The sequence below is a fragment of the Microtus ochrogaster genome, chromosome 15 (genome assembly GCF_000317375.1).
Source record: "Microtus ochrogaster isolate Prairie Vole_2 chromosome 15, MicOch1.0, whole genome shotgun sequence".
NCBI classification, from domain to species: Eukaryota; Metazoa; Chordata; class Mammalia; order Rodentia; family Cricetidae; genus Microtus; species Microtus ochrogaster.
Window position 1 is genome coordinate 38,953,845 of NC_022017.1, and position 5,660 is coordinate 38,959,504.

The following is a 5,660-nucleotide window of genomic DNA, read 5'->3' on the forward strand; positions in this document are numbered from 1 at the left end:
AGGGAAGGAATGAGGAGAACTTGATGGAATGGGATAGCTGAGATGGAGGAAGGACAGAGATGGGAGCAAGGAAAGATATATCTTGATTGAGGGAGTCATTATAATGCTAGCAAGAAACCTGGCTCTAGAGAAATTCCCAGGAATCCACAAAGATGACCCCAGCCGAGACCCTAAGAAATAGAGGAGAGAGGGCCTGATCTTGACTTGCCCTGTAGTCCGACTACTGAATATCTTTTTTTTTGTCTTTTTTTATTGAAAAAAAATTTCTGCCTCCTCCCAGCCTCCCATTTCCCTCCCACTCCTCTCTCCCTCCCCCACTCTTCTTCCCTTCCCCCACTCCTCTCCCCCTCCCTCTCTATTCTGAAGAGCAGTCAGGGTTCCCTGTTCTGTGGAAAGTCCAAGGTCCTTCCCCCTCCATCCAGGTCTAGGAAGGTGAGCATCCAAACTGGCTAGGCTCCCATGAAGCCAGAACATGAAGTAGGATCAAAACCCAGTGCCACTGTCCTTGGCTTCTCATCAGCCCTCATTGTCCGCCATGTTCAGAGAGTCCGGTTTTATCCCATACTTTTTCAGTCCCAGTCCAGCTGGCCTTGGTGAGTTCCCAATAGATCAGCCCCACTGTCTCAGTGGGTGGGTGCATCAATCTCGGTCCTGACTTCCTTGCTCTTGTTCTCCCTCCTTCTGCTTCTCATTGGGAGCCTAATGAATATCTTAAATATCGCCATAGATCCTTCACCCTGCAACTGATGGAAACAGAGGCAGAGACTCACATTGGAGCACTGGACTGAGCTTCCAAAGTCCAATTGAAGAGTGGGAGGAATGAGAGTGTGAGCAGGGAGGTCAAGACCATGATGGTTACACCCACTGAGATAGTCTACCTGAGCTAATGGGAGCTCTCCAACTCCAGCCAGAATGGAAGGGAACAAGCATAGGACAAAACTAGTCCCTCTGAATGTGGTTGACAGATATATGGCTGGGGAAGACTGAGGGGTCACTGGCAGTGGCACCAGGATTTATCCCTACTACATGTACTGACTTTTTGGGAACCTGTTCTCATTGGATAGATACCTTGCTCAGCCTAGATATAGTAGAGCGGACCTCGAACCTTCCACAAAGCAATGTGCCTTACCCTCTCTGAGGATTGGATGTGGGTGATATGGGAGGGTATGTGGAGGGGATGGGAGGAGAGAGGGAGTGGAAACTTGGATTGGTATGTATAATGAAAAATAGTTTGTTTTCTTTTTAAAATAAATAAATAAATTTTAAAAAAATAGGTGAGATACTGATGTTGCATAATGAAACCAAATCTACTTTGTGACTCTGAAACATTGGTATCCAGTTTAAGAAGAGAAAGGGTAAAAATGTGTAGAGAGAAGAGGAACTATTATGAATGAAGTATAGATACAGCTTATGTAAGGAGCAAATATGTCAGGCTTTTCCTTAAGTACTCACTATCATAAAGCTTTATATTTACAATGACAACTAAGTATATCAACCTGCCCACATATGTTCATTCCATCAATTGATTGAAGTGAAATTTGCCAATAAAAATATTGCCTTTATATTTCTGTTACCTAACTATCTCCAAGTCAGGGAAAGGACCAAGACAATCCTGTCCTAGTCATCCTTACGACTTTACACCAGGAGTCTTGCTGGATACCTGGTAGATGTTTAAACAGTAGCTGTTGTATAATAATGATGAAGATGATGGCTTAAGTTCTATGGTTACTATATAGCAGGTGTTGTACTCACAGAGTTCATAGTCATACTCATATTGAACTCTGACTATGACCTTTATTTGTTTGTTTGAGGCAGAATTTCATATATCCCAGGCTGGCCCCTAACTGGTTGTATATCTAACTATGACCTTGACTCCTGACCTTTTTGCCTTCACATTCTGAGTGCTGGGATGACCAGTATGTGTTACTACATCCACTTATGTGGTACTGGAGATTACATCCAGGGCCTTGGGCACATTAGGAAAGCCCTCTACTGACACCTACACCTGCAACTCCCTTACAATAATCTCAAGAGTATATAATTAACAAGATTATTTATATCTTTCGTAGAAGAAGAAGCTGAAGAGTAGAGAGGCTGAGCTATGGTGTTCCTGTGAGTCAAGGAGTCCCCACTCTCGGCATGAGGTAGGACAAAAGAAAAATATATCTTCTGTCTAATACCTGTTATCAAGTGGTTGAGAAATTGACAGGGTCTGGAGAGATAAGAACCAAAGAGTTACCTAATATTTTTGGTCCTTGGGTAAATGGCTGGGACCATCAGGACTGGGCATTCATTAGGCAGAGATGTGTGTAAGGGCTTCAGGAAGAAAACTTAATGGTAAATAAAAACTTATGTGTTAAATTTCTCTTGTCTTTTTCATCAGCCTGGGCCTTTATGGCTCTTTTTATACACACACACACATCAATTGATAGTATTGTTGTCTTCAGGGTAGTAACTATAGATGCACTTTCCAAGTCTAGTCTCCTGACCACCATTCCATTTCTGTGAGATCATGGGTTTTTGAAAATGCTAAAAAAAAATGCTCTTTTTTTTTTTTTGCAATTGTTGTGAAGCCTAGACAACCCTTTTATCCAGGAGTTCATAAATAACATTAAACTTTAAGAAATGGATATAAAAATGCATGTAATTGCACCTGGTTTGAGATTTCCATCTATCCTGTTGTTCTTTTTATTGCCATAAATTGCATTGTTCAATAGGTGCTCTCTGTACCAGGCTTACATGTCTTCTCACAGCGGAACAGCGCAGTTTATAAACACCACACAGCCTGGGTACATAGCTCTGTGCTCTATAGGACGCAGAGCATCATTTAGTGAAGGAAGAGTGATTCTGACTCTCAGGGTTGTAGCTGTGGTTTGGGAGGCATTGTTTGCCACAAGCAAATGGAACATGTCACAACCCCACACTCTCTGGCATCTCAGTCACCTTGATTCAGTGCCTCTGTCGACAGTAACCCAACAGAACATATTGTGTGAAAACACTTCCTCTTCTCTCAGATCCCCAAGCCATCTGGAGAGTCTTTTTGTCTATTGCTTTTACAAATGGCAGGCTGGCTGGTGAGCAAATGGTCCTGGGAGAAAGCAAGTGACAGTACTTAGGACTCTTAGATCCCTCGCCATATTAAGCCATATAACATATGCAAGAGTGCCTAGCTGGAAGCCTGGTGGAGCAGGTAGTGGAATTAGTGGTGGGATGGAGGGGCAGCATCTTTATAAGATTAAGTACAAAGATGAACAGCTTCTCACTGATCCGTGCGTATCTACCCTGGAACAATTTGTTGTCAAAGTTCCCTGACAATTTCAATTTCTAGCAAGGTGACTGGGTTACATTCTTGGCTCTGCCAACCTTCAGTTTATAGGGGGAGGTGTGTGGCACCATTTCTTTCGAGTCACGTCTTTTGATATTAGCAAAAGTGTCACATATGCAATTAGAGGGTTTCCCCAATGCAAAGATGTGGAGCTAGGTACTGTTGTCACATGTAGTTTCTTACAGTGTTGCTGAAATCCTCTGGGGTCCTGTGCTCTTTGTAGGGCAGTGCGAGGCTTTCTGTTCTGAAAGGCATTCTATGTGCTACCGAGATGCTCAAAGGAGGTGACGAATGGAATTTCCCATCTGCCTTTGCTCCACGTTGTCTGTTAATGACAGAAAGCCAAGCTCCACTGAGCAGAAGGGAAGCTTCTGGGACTTCCTCTATTATCAACTGGTGATGGTATTAGATGGGAACTAATTACCCAGAGTACAGGTTCTGGAATCAGGAAAAAGTTTGAATGTTTTTCACCTATTAAGGTAGCATCTGAGTGTCTCTGTTAGCATGTGAGTGTTGGTGTCCATCAAAGATGGTGTTATCTGTGTGGCTGGCAAACCTCACTGATTTGACTCCTGTGTAATGGATGCATTTGCCCATCTTCCCCTGAGGGTATGTAAACACCCAATCTATATCCTATGATTTGGTAGTCAACAATCCACAGATACATAGCTCTATACTTTGCTGAGGTGAACTAAACTTGGGAATTCTGATGAGATTTTTTTTTTGAGTATGTCTGCAGCAGCCTTTAGTAGATGCCTAACTCTTACTTCATGGCAAGGTTGAGGTGTCTGAGGTGTCAGACAAACATCAAACTCCACAGCAGTGCAGCCAGAGGTTAAGTCTATAGTCAGCTCACTCTTCTGCTGGTTTTCCATCTTGTAGCAATCCCTGATGAGAAAGCTTTTGCATCTTCTTTGGCAGTTCTCTGCCTAAGCAACTAGATCCAGAATTTGGAAAGTACCACTGATAGGTAGCTGCTCAAAAGTGTTAGGTCAATATGTTTCTCTTTTTTTCCCCCCAGCAATTGCTCCCGAGTTGTTCATTTGTTTTCCCTCGTAGAAAGTTTCTCTACACTTGCAGAAAGTTGAGAAAGTTCCTTAGGAAAGGGAAAAGGTGGCTAATGAGTTCAGTGACATTATTTACTATTCAAACAATAGATTTGTATTCAATATAAAGAACAGTAGGAAAAATAAAGACAGATGGGCAAAATGGAGGAGATAGTCCTGAGATTCACAGAAGAGAAACTGCGATGGCCAATACATAAACCAAAATTTTCTAATCTCAGTAGGAAACATGAGCTGTTGAACTTATTCCATAGAAAATGAAAACATCTGCTAATACTAGTGCTGGCAAAAATGTGAAGCAGCAGAAACACACATGGTTCCTGGTGATATTTCCTTAGTTTCAGCATTTTGGACAGAAATTATTCAATATCATGTATGATTGAGGATACTTATATTTTATAATTGATTAATTATATTTCTAAGAATATTTCGCTCATATTTGTTGCACATGCCCAAAAATATGGCATGGAACAAAATAGTAACAAAACATGCTAATGAAACTTGAAGACAATTTTACTATTCATTACCAGAAGAATGAATGAAACAATTGTAGTGTGTGTATGGAGTTACTACCAGGAAGCCAAGCAAAAAATCTATAAATTAGCATGATCTAGAGTGATATGGGACATTTGGAAAGCATAATAGCCCAATAACATAAAGTGCAGAAGAGTATAGTCAATAATGCCATTAATTTACTCAGGTCAGAATATCCTTATGCATTTTCAAAAATGCTTATAAATATCAAAAATGTATATACATTTAGACTTGAGCCCTAACCTTACAAGATGCTGGTTGAGTATTTAGGAAGGCTCATCAGGTCAGAGTTGGAAGAGATGTAAGATCCAAAGGTATGTGGATTGTTTTAGTCCTTTTAAATGCTGCAGTTCTGATACAAACAGAAAAAATTATACTTCACTTGGGGTGCAAGAGTTAAATATTTGCTGGTTTTCTTTAAGCCTTGAGTGAATTACTTTTCTTGTTGCTATGAAAAAATAATTGACAAAATAATTTAAGGTAGGACAGATTTATTTAAGCTTACAGTTTGAGGGTATAGTCCATCATTACAGGGAAATTATGACAGTCCTAGCATGAGGAAGCTGTTTGCATCACATGTAGAGTCAGGAAGTGGGTGGGGGGGTAGAGGGATGGATAGGAAAATAGTATGGAGAGAGGGAGAAAATAAAAGATGGGGGAGAGGGGGAAAGAGCGGGGAGAGAGGGAGGGAAGAAGGGAGGGATGGAGAGAGAGAGAGAGAGAGAGAGAGAGAGAGA